Source organism: Stegodyphus dumicola, chromosome 11, assembly GCF_044657685.1.
Source record: "Stegodyphus dumicola isolate Sdum_Otavi_A_Nest chromosome 11, ASM4465768v1".
Taxonomy (NCBI): Eukaryota; Metazoa; Arthropoda; class Arachnida; order Araneae; family Eresidae; genus Stegodyphus; species Stegodyphus dumicola.
The window spans coordinates 79,433,995-79,452,299 of NC_140778.1; the positions used below are offsets into that span (position 1 = coordinate 79,433,995).

Consider the following 18,305-nt stretch of genomic DNA (forward strand, 5'->3'; position numbering starts at 1 on the left):
CCGGTATACATTTCACTAATTATTTAAAAGTTAGTAAAGGAATATCACAGATTTTCTTAAGATGTTATCAGAGACAAATTCTGATACTGATTACTGATGAACGAGAATATCATGCACTTTTTTGGAAAGAGAGACGAAATATTTGTGAGATTTTCTGCACACCATGTCTCAATTTTAATATCAAACTCCTCAAATCTAATATAATTTACGTGACACAAATAGGTACGGAAAATTCATTCACACTGTGAAAAAAATTCATCTGCATTTGCTTAGAAGGTTATTTTTGATAAAATTTTATTTTTTATAACATCTCCGTAATCAATGTGTGCACCGATTTAATGCTGGAAAAGTACGGAAACATCAAGCATCATTTTACAAGCTAAAGGTACATAAGTAAAATATAATTATAAAAATAAAATATTCTAACAAAGATTATAATGATAAGTCATATAAATAATCAAATCTTTTTATAACATTTGTATCACAGTTTGTAAATTCTCAGAGGCGTTTACTATGTTCGTTTTTAATGGTAATCAAGCTAAGTTGATTCAAAACCATTTAAATCTTAAAAGATCTTTAAATTCTGACAATAAAAATTAATGTCATAATAATGCTAATTAACTGTATAGAAAAATGTTATCGCAAGATCGTGTAAATTTTCTCCAACGGCTTCTTTTAGGTTTCGCACCTTTTTGTCCTATGAGATGGTAATGCTTAAAAAAGGTTCGGTGTTATATGTTGTATCATCAGCTCTTCTTTAAACTCAGAATTCGTTTCCAGTTTTTAACCCGTTGCAGCAGGGAAAAAAGAATACTTTTCGTTATTTAAAAAGCTCAAGGACTTAAATTATTCACGATAAGTTTGGAAATTTTTTTGTCTACATGACAAGAGTTACGTAGTCAATTTACTAAAAGAATTTAGCTTTTATGCATCAACAGATGAACCAGATCTCCCTTCTAACAACACTCGCAGGCTATCGAATTAATCGTTCTACTTAGACTCCAGTTCTTCGAGAAAGCAATGGATCGCACAATATGGACTTAGACAGATGTCTAAGTATGTATAAAATTATCGAGTTGATTTAACAAGTCAAGAAAATTTTTGTCATCCAAAGTTAGCATAAAGATTGATCATTGTTAAGGTAATTTCAGTTTAATTTCTGTGATTCATAGTTAAGGTAATGTTTGATCCCAGTTAAGGAACAGACTTCAGAGCAAAAAGATTTTGAAATATGTTATCACTTAAATTTAATTTATATAACTCTTAAATATATTTAAAGATAAATATAAGGAAGCATGTATAATGGAAATTCAAAAATGATGAGAGATATACCTTAAATTTGTGAATTTATTTGGTAACCGCGAAAAAATTATATTCACCAAATCTGAGGAATTTTCCTGAAATTCTCGAAAAGCTCCAAAGCAGTTTCTCTATAAAATTGCTTCATAGAAAATTTTGAGGTTGTTTCTCAATAAGGCTTCAGTCTTATCTATTACATTGTCCTTCTATTTTGTCTTATCTATTACATTATCCAATATTTCGGTGCTGAGTTATATATCTTTGCAGTAATAGGTAATTCAACATATGTTAAAGATTTTTGGTGAATGATACGAAGGTTGATATTTTACTAATTTTACGAAATTGATAATCAGCCTAGTAAACACTTATATCAAATTATCCTTAATTTCGCACTCGATTATCTCAGTTTTAACGCAGATTCTTAGAAAATTCTTTATACACATGGAATTTCCCTCTAACTTCGTTTTTTTAAAACTCTCTTTTAAAAACATTTTGCAGGCAAGATGAAGTTGTGGTGTTGGCATGGAAACACCGTACGAAGTTTTGTGAGTTCTGCGCATGCCCGCCTCGGATGAGCGGCAGATGGTTAAGAGAGAGCGGTGTGTATGAAGCGGGAATTTCCCTTGTCATCGGAATGTTATTATTGATATGTAAAATAAAGTTTATATATTTTATACTTGTGTCTTGCCTCACCATGGAACTCCTACATTGGTGACCGACGTTGCACAACGCACATCTTCTGATCGTTTCTTGGAATTTGGACAAAATACGAAAACGGAACAAAACAAAAACATCATCAACAATGGATCAAATATCAGCAAAGAAAATACCTTCCTTTCATTCCTTCTGATCCATCTTTATGGTTCACGATGGTGGAATCTACTTTTGAATTAGCGGTTCCAAAGGCTATAACAGAATCCAGAATCAAGTATAACCACTGTGTGGCGCATTTACCTCCCGACATCGTCATGACCTTGAAGGATATCATCATTTCTCCTGACCAAACGGATCCATATGGGAAACTGAAGAATGAAGTCATTTCTCGCTGTGGTGAAAGTAAATCACAGGAAATACGTCGCTTACTTGCTGGTGAGCAACTAGGGGATCGAAAACCATCTGAATTCTTACGAGTTATGCAGCGGCGTGCAGAAAATCACAACGTGACGGATACTTTATTTTGGAATTATTTCTGCAGCAACTACTTACAAATGTGCAATCTATTCTAGCATCAATCACACTTCTAACCACACAAAAGGATGCTGAAATAGCGGATAAAATTATGGAAGTGTCATCTGCTCAGGTAAGCGTAGTTTCTGATTCTTGTGCATCACGTAGTGTTACACCGAACTCTGAACTGCTTAAAGAGATAAAATCGCTTTGCAAGGAAGTTGCATTTCTATGAGGTTCAAGAAGTCATTCTCGTAATCGTAATTTTCGTCATGCATCAAATCGTGAGAAATTATCCGGAAAAAGTGATCTATGTTGGTACCACTAAAAATTTGCTTCTAGAGCAAAATAGTGTACTCCACCCTGCAACACCGTACGAAGTTTTGTGAGTTCTGCGCATGCCCGCCTCGGATGAGCGGCAGATGGTGAGGAGAGAGCGGTGTGTATGAAGCGGGAATATCCCTTCTCATCGGAATGATCGGATTGATGTGTAAAATAAAGTTTATATATTTTATATTTGTGTCTTGCCTCACCATGGAACCCCTACAAAGTGAATAGAATTAGATGAAACAGTGACTAAAATAAATCTTTAAATTACAGCTGCTCTAAATTTGCTATGTTAATAATCATCTTAACATAGTTCACTGTAACCGAAAAAATATTATCGTGCTGAATTATATATAATCGCAGGTAATTCCATATCAAACAGAGCATTTTTTCGCTGGACATTGTTTTTATGTTTTGCAAAATTTTTGAGGATAATTACCTCCGAATCCAAGTACTTCGCTACTTAAGCATTGGGGTAGTGTGATCAAATCTATCGGTCAGTTAGAGGTCTTATCACCGAAATCACTGTCAAAGGAGCAAAGGGAGGGTCAAATCGCACTCGCGATAAATCAGATTCGGCCCGGAGAATTCGACTGTTTGTTCAAGATTCTTAAGCAGCAGCGGTTTGGGATTAGCATTTCCTAATACGACTACACCATCCGTTACTAGTCACTAACAGGTAATCGCTGTTTCCGCAGTGATTTCTTTATTTGTTAGGAAATATCCTCCGAGTTATATTTATTGCAATCTATTGATATACATACAAAACACATTTCAATAAAGTAACAAAATTTTAACTAAAATACATGTTGCAGCAAATATTTGGGAATGAAAGAAGGAAATGTATAAAATTCATCAACTGTATTTTGAAACGGAAAGTGTTGTTATTACTTTCGTTGTCCTGCATATAATATTTAGATAATCAACCTATTTACTAGTTATAAATTTCTAAAATTATAAATTAGGTGTACTTAGAAAAAAAAAAGGCTTTTATTATTAACAAATTAATTATTATTACAAATTAAACATTTGTACCTTTGCAGACAGTGCACAGTCATCCGTTTCGAGTACCTTTCATTTTTGTTATTTGCGTATGCCATATAAACACCTTCTCAAATCTTTTCATGCATGTGACTCAGAATTGAATTATGATTTTAACTGATATTTTTATGTGATGTGTAACAATAATTTTGTTTATTTTTCAGGATGAAGGCTAAGGCTCCCTTTGCGCATACCGACTGTAATTTGAATAGCCAGTTTACAATAACAAGCTTAATAGAAACCGACCGTCATAGGGAGACGCCCGAGGCTTTAATGGACGCGAATCTCTATCAAATTTGCAACTTGTGTGAATGCAATTTTGACTTTAAGATTCTTTTATTTTCCCTTTCTCGTGTCAAAAATGTTTTTCTCTTCAGTATTTAACTTTAATAACGTGAAACTTACATTTTAATTTTTCTTTTCGCTATTTTTACTTTAAAAATATTTTAACTTCTTTCAGTTTACAAAAGTAATACTGATTTTAAAAACTAAAATATTTCCTTTTGGCTTCTTATTTTAAAAAAATTGTTTTTAAATGCTCAATTTATTTATATACTCTTATATATTTATATACTCTTATTTATATACTCTTATAAGCTAAATATATTTCTTTTTTGTATTTCCATAAATGCCCTTTTGTTTTTATATTTTACTCCTTTTTATTAAGGGGGTAGGAAACCCTAGAGCGACAATATTAAATTGGCCATTTTCGGTCTACCTTTTCTCAAAATCTGCTGTACTTACAGGCTTGAAAGTTTTTACGTAATTAAAGTACATCTGTCACCTCGCGCCCTTTCCACGACGAGGCAGGTTCGTCTATTTCTCACGCACTCGCCATAGTAAGAAAATAATCTCTATCTTTGAAATTTTATCTTCTAATTTATTACACATAACGGTACACAATAAAACACATATCACTAGCATAGTATACATCCAACTATATACATAATATAAGGCGCGCAAAACATGTTTTAAGTAATCTCTTTCCACATGGCATGACTGCCGGTCCAATCGCTAAAGTACCAAGTCTCGTATTCACTCCACCAGCCTGCCCAGTACCTCCTACATACATATATGTAAGTAGGAGGTACTGGCCTGCCTCGACCGGTTTTTTTCGAGGAATCTGGAATTCTTTTAATACCGTTTCTTTAATCATAATATAGTTATTTAAATCCATTTCATCGAGAGTCGCGATCAAACTTTTAACTTTTGTTTTTAAATTCTGCAAAATAATTTTCCCTTCTTCAGAAATTGTATAGAGATATATCATCATTTCAGCATTTTACATCATTTCATTCATCATTTTACATCATTTCAGCATGATGTAAAAAGAACGGCCATTCCTCAGCTTTCGATGGCGGGTCAATCATAACTCCTTTTCATTATTTTCAAATGTTTCAAAAATCGTTTCCCTTGCTCTGATTCCGATCTGCTTCCTATTTTATCTATTTTCATACGCTCTATTTCTTTAATTTTTATGTCGCTCTCTTTCTAATTGTTGTTCCCTAAATCCCATCTCTTTTAATCGGTTTTTAGCCGCATCTGCCTCCAACTTACACTTTTCTAGCTAGAACCCCATTTCCTTTAACTTAATTTAAGTCTGCATGGTTTTACGATTTCGTCTGATTCTTCTGACACTCTATTTCTCCTTTTAGGACGCTTATTAATCTGTGATATTTCCGTTTTACAGGTTTACGCATGCAATACAGTAATAACACTTGAGTTTACAGGCAAACATACATATTTCATTACTACTGAATACTACCATTATTCACTTAGCATACACTATCATTAGGGAACACAATAATGAATAATAGATTCTCATATTAAACTTTTAACATATATTTAACCATATATTGTTAAACGCATAAATACAAAAAGAAATATGCTAATCTTTTAAATTAGCCTGCAGATAAAATGTTTTGAATACTGCGGCATTACGCCGTAACGCATTTACGCATTCCTGTATTGACACACATATTAAACGTATTGTTTCCAAAGGGTTAAACTAAGTAATTTTTAATCAACTTATTAACTTCAATGACTAAAACATTTTGGCAAAACGAGACAACAAACAATTTCGTTCGACCTTGCTTAGTAACCTGAGTAAACAATCAAATGCTTCAGAATCGCTTCTGATATCATATTTTTGAACTATTTTAACCTCCATTTAACATGCAATATCTCCTATATCTTGATAAAAAAAACCCATAATTTCTCATTTGCATATAAAATATACTTTCTCAGTGTCTACTGGCTTTAACGCCTGACATTCTAGTCATGTTATTAACAGACGTAAAAGCAATTTTAATTTTCTCAGTTGATATGGTTAATATAGAAATTAAGAAGGACTTACCTTTGATCCCGATAGTGGAAATGTCGAACGAAGAGCACAACTTCACGCTGTAAACTTTAATCATGAGCACACTGCACTGGCACGTAACTTGACGGCATGATTACAACACAGTAATTCACGTTACCCTTCATTTAACTTTTCAGGATTTCACTAGGAGGATGAACATTGCTGATCACATTTTACCACACATTGGCTGTTAACTTTTTAGCACATCACGCTTTCACAAATCTGATAAATTTATTCGCAAACATGGCCTTAAACGCGCCATTTTCTTTCGTCATAAAAATCTTCTCACATCGTAGATCCATTCGTGAACTATCACCGAATTTCATTTTATAACTTTCAAGAACTTTTTAAGACCATATTTATTTACTATTTTCACTATTTAGTGATTTCCTTTTTCACAATCTTATCCTGTCGACTGCTTCGATTTGCACCTCGCGCCGTTTCAACTCCCAAGCGGGTTCGTCTATTTCTCATGCACTCGCCATAATAGGAAAATAATCCCCATCAGCTTTGAAATTTTATCCACTAATTTATTACACAATACACAATAAAACAAATACCACTACTATACATTTAGCTATATACATAATATAAGGCGCGCAAAACATGATTTAAGTTATTTCTTTGCACACGGCATGGCTACCGGTCCAACCGCAAAAGTCACAAGTCTCGTATTCTTCCCACTAGCTTGCCTCCACCCTGTTTCCCGAGGTAAGTACATCACTTCCTTTAACCGTCTTTTGCCCCTCGCGGATAAAATGTTCTCGAAAGGTCTTTCGCTAAGGGAAGGAACATCACAATACGTAGCTGAGTATCCTGAAACGAGCTTTTGAATCATTTTAAATTTGAGTATTTTACAGAATAATTTTATTAGCACTGATAAAAAGCTCATTTCGGCAAATATTTGGAAACGTAGTAAATAAGATATAAAAATTTCAGATATCTGTGAGCAGTAGTTCTTGAGAACAGGTACATCGAGTATAAAAAAGGACGTTCGGAGAAAAACGCGTTTTCATGTAAAAATTCTCAATTATCAAAGCATTCAATGAAAAATTAAAACTAGATTTTTTTACAGTTCTAATTTTCATAGAGATTAAAGAATGGTGTTTTAAGAAAGCTAAAATTATAGAGAATTTGAAAATGAAAATATCAGAAATCCTCATTTTATGAAAGGTTTTGGCTTTCAACACCCCTTCACCTATTGTATTCTTTATAATCCTTTCTCTTTTTTCTATTCTGGTAAAACTTGAAATATAAATTTAATTCTTTGTCTTTTAAATTTTAATTTTATATCTCTTGTCGCATTTTTCTTTAACGATTAACATTTTGCTTATTAATGTTCTATTAAAATTATACAAAATGAACAAATTTTATATAATGAGATGCTCAATAAAAAACAAATACAGATTTAATGAAAAAAGGGAAATTTTTTATGTCATTACAAACAAGATTTCAAGAGGTTCACGAGGCGGTTGCATAAAAAAAAGAAAACAATTCGTCGTTTCCGGAAGAAATGAAACTTAAAAAAATATTTTCGTTGTCACAAAAACAAAACTTTTTGAAACATTACGTTATTCAAACGCTTCACGTCACTTCCGAGTGTCACGTTATCTAAGATAGCATAGGTTTCGGCTACGTACCCAAGCCTCTGGCATCTCGTGAGGGCAGTTGGTTACTACCCCTGTACCAAAGATAGTGAACTTCCGGTGATATCCTTCTGTTTGAACCTGAAAGAAACTGGCTCTTTTTGACGGCACACTACCGAAAACATAAAAAAACCCTACCATTTGAACGATGTTGATTTAAATAATTTAACTGGTATTTTAAGAGCAAGGATTTAGATTAACTGCTGATGATTTTTTATTTAGGTGATCGTGAGTATATGGTTTAGGGATGAAGAGTATGAATAATTGAGTAGGATGATAATGTAACTTTTAGTGACTGGGCTTTGTATTTAGGTGAAGTACTTTTATTTTGACCACGATTTCAATGATGATGATGAAGATGGTACATAGGATGGTTTAGAATGACTGATGTGATTTGGGCGATGATGGTTTATCTTATTCTGACGATGAGAATGGTAACGCGATATACATGATGGTTAAAATGACGAAGTGTATCAAGTGATAATAAATATTTAAATGAATTTGATGGTGATATACATGTTAGAGTGATTTATATAATAATTTAGAGGAGTTAGACAATGAAGACGATGACAAAATGAGGATGAAGAAGATGATGATTTGGGTGGTATGGCTTTCTATTTAGGTGATCTGGAGGATTATGATTTATCTATCTCAACGATGATAATGGTGATGATGACAGGTGATGATTTGAACTGATGGTATGATTTCGATGATGATGATTATTTAAATGATGGTTTTGAATTATCTGGGGATAATTTTATAATTTCCTTATTGGTCATTCAGATAATAATTTTGATGATGATTTAGACGGTTTAGGTGATGAAGACGATGATCAAATGAGAATCATATTGTTGATGGTGGTGATTTAGATGATACTGCTTTTTATTTAGTTGATTTGAGCGATGATGATTTATCTTAATTTGGTGATGCTTTCAATGACGATAATGATGATAATATATATATATATATAATGGTTTAACATGAAGATGTGTTTTGGGTAGTTTAGTTAGATGTCTTAGATGATGATTTAAATTTAGCAGATGAAGTTGATTGGATTTAGAAGGAAATTTATATAGATGATGATTTCAATGAGTTAGATATTGATTTAGATTAAGGTTAATTCACTTGATAATGATTATTAAACAATACGAGGGTCGTCCGAAAAATTGCTTTCCCGCAAACAGTAAAAAACAAAGCCTAATTACCTGCAAAGACCTATTGCAAAAGATACAGCTATATTTCTGCTACTTCTCAGCATAAGAAACATCGGAACTGTACCAGTTGTCATACCGTCGGTTACCTATTTCCATTAGAATGTCGTAGAAGACTGACGCCTGGGAAGGAAGGCAGCCCGTCACAGTTGTCTGCAACATTTCACCTGTGGGAAAGTGTGCCCGGACAGAAACGTCTTCAGGTGCAATAACACGTGGAAATACTTGACAGCAAGATCGGAGCCATAGCATGGATGGTCAGACATCTTCCAGCGAAACGTCTGCGACATATACTTTGTGGAATTGCCCGTATGCGTCAGATGTTGGCGTAGGACACCACAACAACAGCACTGAGCATCCCAAACCATTTGTTCTGAATGGCTCTTCAGATGTTCTCTAGTAAAGCGCAATAAAGATCAGCTTTCACCGGAGCACCACTCGCCAATACGTCAATGAGCAGAATGCCTTTACTATCCCAGAATACCGTGTACATTAATTTCCGTGCATAGACTGACTGAAGATCGTTCGGCGCGTGGATCCCTGGGACGCCAATCAATCGTGAGTTGCTGGTTTCCTGTGGTGAAGTGAGCGACCCACATCTCATCACCTATAACGATTCTGTTAAATTGCGTTCAATAAACTGATTTATGTATCTGCTGGCTTTAGTTGTTTCTGTTTAAGTTTGGAGTATTCGAAATGAAACTCAAATGCAATCAATCATTCATTTAGAATACATATAAATTCATATATTTGAATTAAATACATATTTACTTAACGGCCCGAAACTTTAAGTCTGCTTTCTTGTTATTTACGGTTACGCATTTTGTCTGGTTTTGAACGACATTTTATACTGCTCTAAAACACAGCGTTGTTCATCGCATGCATGCATATATTGGGAGTCTTACATAGAACCTTATGTTCGATTACCCTCGAAACTAAACATTAAACATATTTTTCTCAAACAAAAAGTTGAAGATTCGGTGATTTATCATGATGCTGAATATATTAAACCGTTTTATCAACCGATAAATATTATACTCTTTCTATTGCTGAAAGAGAAGCAGTCAAACAGTTTTTCCTCTTTTACGAATAGAAGAGTTCTAGACTTAGCTTTCGCTAAATGCTTTAAAGTTAAACTTTGTAGAAAATTTTTGGATATTCTTGAATTTTACTTAATATGAAGTATTTATAGTCTTGAAATGAGTCAAGAGTATTTGAGTAAATTCTAAATATTGCTTTTTGAAACTATCAAGTGAATGTTGAAAGCAAGCATAAATCGCTTATCTATGGAAGATATTACTGCATTTATATAGTAATAAATTTTGAAGCTTTCTTAGCCAACTTCTTTTTGTTTGTTTAGAGATACAGTTCTTTTGAGATCTTATTGGCGAGGAGTATAATAGGATAAGAAAAAAAATTATTGAACATTCAATGAAAAGATGTAACTCATTACACTCTAACAGTGTTTCTCCGAAGGAGATTTGAATTTGGTAATTCCCTCCTTACCGCCATGAAAGTTTAAAGAAACCATTTTATTTCTCAGTATATATATATATACAGATATACCATTATCTCAAAAAACGTTTCAGTCTTAATGTCTTGAAAAAATTTAAATAAATTGGAATCGTTTTGTCTTGCACTCATTTAGTGATGTCCACCTATTTAAAATCTATCTCTGGTGACTGATACCAAAATTAATTAAATTTTAATATTTTTAATGTAAAGTTCGAAGCATTTCGCCCTAGTGCCCCTGTAATAAAGTCCAACAAGTTTTCAATACTTCTATATTGAAATCAGTTCATATCTAGATAGTCATGTCTTTATCTTGTGAAGAATCGCTTCTACTTAATTCTCTGACATGAAATTAACATAATGTCTTCAAAAGCTAGAGGCAGCTTAACTCCCAATATATGATTAAATGACATTCTTAAAATTACATATCCAGGTACAGGAACATACCAAAGAAAATATATTAGCACATGATAAATTAATTCTACTCTCAAAACAGTAATTTAGATTCAACAAATATATCCTACTAAATACTGTCAGTTGAAATATCAAAAAAACAAAACATTAACAAAACTATATATACGGTATTTAAACATAAAAATCTGCGCTATCCCATATTTTCGGATTCGTATTTATGTGTCCATGGATTCTGAATGAAATAGCCGCGGGCTTTCTGAATAGAACTACAAAATAATGTTGTATTCATAATCTAAAAAATGCAGAAGATACTGGAATGTGTGTGTGATTATGGCAAAGCCTCGAGGGCTATCTGCCTAAGAGGAGGTATGCCTTCGTGGAGGACTTTCTAAGGGAAACTGGCTCGTATACACGTTACACATGGGGAAAACCACGAAAACGCCCATGCAGCCAGCCCGTTCGCGGGATTCGAACCTCGGACCGAACTACCAGTGTTCAGCGACTTTACCGCTCGGCCGCTGGTGGGCCGAAGATACTGGAATGAAATTAGCTGAAAGGGATCAGAGAACCCATTCAAATTTATTTACTTAATCTTTCGAATTTATTTACTATTAATCATGACATTAATCATATGATAATTTTTGAAACACTTGGTCATGTTTCTGCAAAAACTGAGTATTACGACTGCCTCATGTTACCATTGTTTAGAACACAGGGAAAGGCAAAAGTGAAAAAAATCTCTAAATGTATATTTTTAGCCTAGCATCCTAGGAGAAATTCATAAAAGAGCTATAAATATTTTAAATGTTTAGTGGAAGATGTCGTTAAGTTCGTTAAATTCGATTTTCACACTTCGAGGAGCGCTATACCCGTAAAAACGGAGGTTATTCTCTAGAAAATTGGCCGAAACTAAACTATTCGTTCATTATATCTAGGGACTTATTATAAATCGAGTTTGCTATTGCAAAATTCAAAGTAAAATGCAAAAACATTCAGATAATATATATATATATATAATGTGAATGTTTTCGCAGTTACATATATCTATATATATATATATATGGGTTTCTGTGTGTGTGTAAGACATAACAAAATACGATAGCTACTCTAAAAATAATTGGGGACAAATTAACGATTCTAAATTTTATGCTGTTCCCCTACATTCATGAATTCTCCCAAATTCAAGGTCTTTCCATGTTAAGTAACGTTTAACGCATGCACATACTTCTTGTTCAATCAAAATAATTGTAAACGAAAACATTTCTAACTGGAACTGAAACATTTGGCTCCCTCAGTTTGTCCTTTGAATTGCGACGTTCTCTTTCGATTCACCTTCCCTTCTGGGAAGACGCTCAAACCTGTCTACACGGAAATTGTTGCATTCAACTAAGATTGAAAAATATGTTACCTACAGAAAGATGTTAATTATCCTGTAATAAAATGAACTTAACGGCCATATCTGGAAATTTTTGATTTATGCATTCATATTTTAAACTACGCAATAAAGTGTCGTCGGAGGCTAGAAATTAAAGTACCGCATTCCTTCATCAACGCAGTAAAACATGATATCTATGTGCAGTTTGGGGATTATCTCCCACGAAAAGAAATTGTGAAAATTAAAAGGTTTCAAAAGGCTTTAAGTACCAAGATTCTATAGCTTCATATATATATAGAGAGAGAGAGAGAAAGAGAGTTAGAGATAGTAATATAGATACATAGCTATATATTAGTGCCTAAATTGAGATATCCAGGAAATGAAACATTATACTTATCAGTTGCTATTATTTTCATTATTACGGTTTTCAAATGTGTGCTCAAAATTCTTACATTGGATACAAAAAAAAAAAAAAAAAAAAAGTAGTTGACGCTAGTAAGGTGACGTTAAGAAAGTTTGTTTAGTAGATGGACCGTCTGCTTCAGTGCAGAACCCAAGGGAGAAGTTTTCAGGAAAGTAACTCTCTTTCATTTTATTAAACTTCTTATTAATTTCATATTCATATTGTACGAATTTGGTATTTAAATAGCTTATGTTAGTTGAATTGTAAATTAAATGGTTTTATTTCCCGCGCAGTGCAGCGCGTGACGAATATTAAAATAAAGCTAAGCCGGAAAATTGAAAGTACAAGAGCGCGTGCATGTAACATTTAATAAATATCTCTGTTTGATTTCGAGAAAGTACTAGAAAATTTTCACGCGCGATTTTAAAATCTGATAAAAGGAGGAAAAGCTCTCAGTTCGTTGTAGGTTTGGGTTTGCTTCTCTTGTTTTGTATGTCGAGTTTTTACGTTAAAAAAATTGTTGTTAGAGTTAGTCAGTTTGATTTTGAGTTAGATTGGGATTTTTAGCCAAGTTTTGAATTGTTTTGTTTGACAAGGACTATAAATTTATAAAAATAATATTTTGTATTACTTCATTGGAGGTTCAGTGTCAAAACTCTGATTTCATCTGACTGTTTTGCTCATCGTTTCATCATGGAACGTATTCATCATGGAACGTATGATTGACTTCATTAGCCCTGAAACTGCAAATCTACAGTACATAGAGAATGCAGATGGTCCTCTTAGTGAAAGGGATGCCAGGGATCTCCTATGTTTCAAAGACTAAAGCTTTTCATAGAAAATTAGATCACCCAGAGAAGAACCGCAGCTGCACCGAAGCCTAAAATCCCTGCTGCTAAAACATTTGATGATGAATTTCCGACTCTTGGTCAGATCAAACCTAACGCTCGAAGAGCCAACAGCCCAGCCCGTTCTGATGAGGTAGGCTCCAAAAAATATAAAGCCCTAGACGAGGATAGCAGCGATTCTGATACAGGACCCAGAGGAGAAACCACCATACGTCTAAGAAAGCCCGTCCTGAAAACCAACTCCTCGGATAATTCTGATTCGTCGAGAATACCGCCTCCGGAGACGACTGCAAATGAAACTTCCGAAAATATGGAAACGATCCCTAACGAAACTAAAACTCAAGACACAGCCAATCTGAATGCAGCACCTTTTAAAAGAACACCGACGATAATAATTAAAGACCAAAGGTAAAATTTCATGCAACTCAAAGCCTTATTAATCGGATATAACCTCTCCACTAACAGAGATTACAACGGACAATTTATTAGCGGAGAAATTAAAATACATGCTCACAATCCTACCATCTACCGCCAAATCATTAAAGTACTCAAAGATAAAGGTGTGTTTTATCATTGTTACGAGCTGCCAGAGACCGGATATGTAAAAGCAGTCATCAGAAGCCTCCCATCTTATATGAAATCGGAAGATATAGAGGAAGAACTCAGAGAAAAAGGATATAGTGTTATCAGAGTCAACCAAATGAAGCGTCGTCGTGACGGAGAAATAATAAATTTACCACTGTTCCTTGTGACTTTAAAAAGAGAGGAAAAGAGAAATGCCATCTTCCATGAACATTCTGTGCTTGGAATGAAAATCAAAGTCGAAGGTTATAAAGGAAGAGCTGGGCCCTTACAGTGTTTTCGTTGTCAAGGGTTCCACCACTCTCAAAGTAATTGTCATCACACCCCGCGCTGTGTTCGCTGGGGTGAGGGGCATGAATCTTTCCCATGAAAAAAAGATAAAACTACTTCCCCAAAGTGTGCGAATTGCCTTATGGGAGGACAAACAGCCAACTACAGAGGATGTGAAAAATTTCCTAAGACGAAAACTTTCTATCAACCTAAACCATTAAAAACACAGTCATCACAAACAAATCATAAGCTGAAGCCTTAAGCTCTGGATTAGCCCCTGAATCTCTCATGGAAGCTAAAAAAGTGCTTTGTGACTTACGGGCCATCGTTTCCATCATTCAGGAATATGGAATAACTCAAATCTTCAATTAACTACTGATAAAGCTTCACTTCCTGACAAAACCCAACAGCATGAATAAAACTACCAGAAATGTGAATCCCCATCCGTTTCGTCATCTGGAATGCCAATGGCCTCCAGAACCGTTTATATGAATTTCATAATTTTCTACAGTATCATGATATTGATATTGCTGTGATTACCGAAACTCATGCGCAACAGTGTCACAGTCTCAAGATTGCAAATTATTTACTTTACAGGTGTGATAGAATTAGTCACCGTGGTGGAGGTGTTTGTATATTCGTTAAAAGCACGTTACAATGATATTTAATTAAGGAAAGCAGAGACTTTAACTGTGAACTAGTTACAGTTTGTGTGACGCTACCAGTTTTTAAAAATATTTATTTCAGTGCTCTATACAACCCGTCTAATAACAGGCTTAGTGATAACTTATTAAATGCTTTTTTGCCAAGTGATATCCCGACCGTTCTTGCAGGGGACTTAAATGCAAAGAACACTGCCTGGAACTGTCGACGATCCAATGCAAATGGCAAAATTTTATATAATTACATACTTAATAATCCTATTGTAATTCATGCACCGAATGATTATACTTATCGTCCATATAGACTCGAGTACTCTGATATATCAGACATCGCTTTGTCTACCACTGCTATTCCTATTACTACTGAAGTACTTCAAGAACTTTCATCTGACCACCTGCCCGTTATTGCTTATCTGGGAATTACTAAAACTGAAGCTCGTACTCTTAACACAATTACTGACTGGTTTCTATTTGAAAATCTTATGAGTGATCGTATTATTCCTCTCTATAACTTTAATACAGTGCAAGGAATTGAAAATATTAAAAGTGCTATCGCAGAAGCAAGTGACACTAAATCACTTAAAGATAATAGCCTTCGACTCCCTAATTACATTCGCATCAAGATTAGACAACGCAACAGAATGAGAAAATCCTATCACGTGACCTGGGACCCACGAATGAAACGAGAAATCAATAAAACTAATAAAGAAATTCAGAAAGACATAAAAAATTATAGAGAAGAATTACGGTGCGAGAAATTAATTAATATTGACACTAGAGATGGGTCATTATGGACATTAATTAAGAATCTTAAATCTCACTATACTACAAATCGCCCTCTTACCCATAATGGAGCTCTCGCAGTCACTCATCAGGATAAAGCAAATGTGTTTGCGACCTACCTAGAGGAACAATTTACACCCAATGAATGGCCAAATAATAAGGACTTTGAACATAGCACATTGACACAGATCAAAGACTGGTTATATTCCCCCACTGCTAGAAACTTAATTAAATTCACCAACCCAGCTGAGATTAAAGAAATTATCAAGAAACTCCATCCCAGGAAAGTACCGGGAATAGATGCCATCACAAATAAAGCTATGAAATGCCTTCCCAGAAACACTATAGGAATAGTAGCAAGTATTTTTAATGCTTGCCTTACATCCTCATACTTTACCAAATTATGGAAAACTACTAATGTCATCTTAATACCAAAACCTCGAAAAAAATCACTCACAAGCTGACGGATACAGGCCCATTACTGCCTGTATTAAGTAAAATATTTGAAAACATTATTCTCAGCCGAATGAAAAATTATCATAAACTTTTTCCGCCGGAGCAGTTTAGCTTTAGAGAGAAGCTCTCGACTGCAAAACAACTTCTTCGTATTACGGAGTATTCTGGAGCTGCTTTACATAATAAATTGAATGTTGTTATCCTCATGCTGGACGTAGCGAAAGCTTTCGACCGCGTCTGGCATGAGGGACTCATTGCAAAACTAATCAACCTTAATTTTGAAAGAGAAATTCTTCTGATCATCCTCTCATTTATCTCAGACAGGACTTTCAAAGTGTACGTGAAAGGAGCTTACACCTCAGAACTAATATGCAAAGTGGACTACCTCAAGGGTCTTGTTTAGGCCCTGTACTCTATTTATTTTATGCTGCAGACTTCCCTAAACTCAACAGTAACGACTCTATCCTTGTATGTTACGCAGATGATACTGCCCTGGCAGTTACGTCTGCGAACATTAACTTCGCTATTAAGAAACTACAAGCCTTCATTCCAAATATCATGGTGTGCGAATTAGAAAGTAAAGATTAATGCTCAGAAATCTCAATTAGTGATCATTCGCAGCAGGAAAAGAAATAAGCAACTGAAGAATCACATTCTCCTCTTTAATAAAAGAGTTCCTATAGTGAAAAGTGCCAAATATCTCGGAATCACTCTTAATGATCGCCTTACCTGGTCTGACCATATCAACAATGTTCGAACCATTGCACTAAAAATGATCAAGTGTTTGCTTCCTATACTCGGTAAATACTCTAGAATGGATTTGGGGAAGAAAAGACTTGTTTATCTCTCCACAATTAGACCTATTTTGACTTATATATCTGCTGCCTGGGCGGCAGCCAAAGACTCATGTAAACAAACTCCAAATCGTTCAAAATAAACTCCTGCGCATTATCACGAACGCACACTATTATGTCCGCAACATGACCCTCCATGAGGACCTGAAAATCGATACCATCGCCGTACATCTGTGAAAACTTAACAATAAATTCTTCAAAAATGCGCAGGAATGTAACTTCATGAATCATTTCAACATGTTTCATTATGAAGTTCTCACCGATGATCGATTTCTTCGACCTTTCGATGATCGATTTCTTTCGCAACCTACATACTCAGTGGAAACGAAAATTTCCCCACCTAATACCAAGTTAGTGGAAATTTTAATCTGTACATAGTGATTTTACTCTTATTTTCTTTTACTTTACTCCAGAATACTGCTTTTCTTAAATATTCAAGAAGCACTTCTAAAAGTCAGCGCCTGGGAGAGTGACCTCCCACGTGACCTAAGAACTTGAGTTCTATGTTCAGCCTTGTAGTAGGAATTTATCATATTGAAGAACTTGAGAAAAATAGGGATTTTTTGCTATTGCAAATCATTATTTAATTATTTTACTCTTTTCATCAGTTTTGGACAAGTTTACGCTAAGCGAATCAGAATGCCTGATTCCACTCACGTGATATGTGACTTATTCTAAGTATGCTCTGGGATAGGCATCTTGAATTTGTATATATGTATTTTGTGTTAACATTTGTTCTGCATTTATTCTGTTATTTTGCAACTCTTGCTAAAATTATTGCTTTCCTGAAACATCTTCGACTGTTATAATGAAACCATGATTTTGTTTACACCACCCCGTCTCGTTATCATGGACTCAGAACTTCAACTTACAAGGCTGCTAGACTGTATTATGTGATGAAATTTGGTTTATTCCATATGTTTTTACTCTGATGATTACTAGAAAAATTTCTCTTTTATGTAATTATTTCTGCAAATTTGTACATTTAATGTTTTCTTCAGCATTTATAACCAGAAATCTTGCAACGTATTAACGACTTCTTCACACCTCACGTGACAAGGTAGTCACACCCTCTCAACATCTGCAATCCTGA

The 18,305-nt window shown here is 34.4% G+C and overlaps 1 pseudogene; it reads left to right on the forward strand.

Annotated features, from left to right (window-relative positions):
* The first annotated feature begins 2,101 nt into the window (after nt 1-2,101).
* On the forward strand, nt 2,102-14,017 carry LOC146994148 (uncharacterized; annotated as a pseudogene).
* The last annotated feature ends 4,288 nt before the right edge of the window (nt 14,018-18,305 follow it).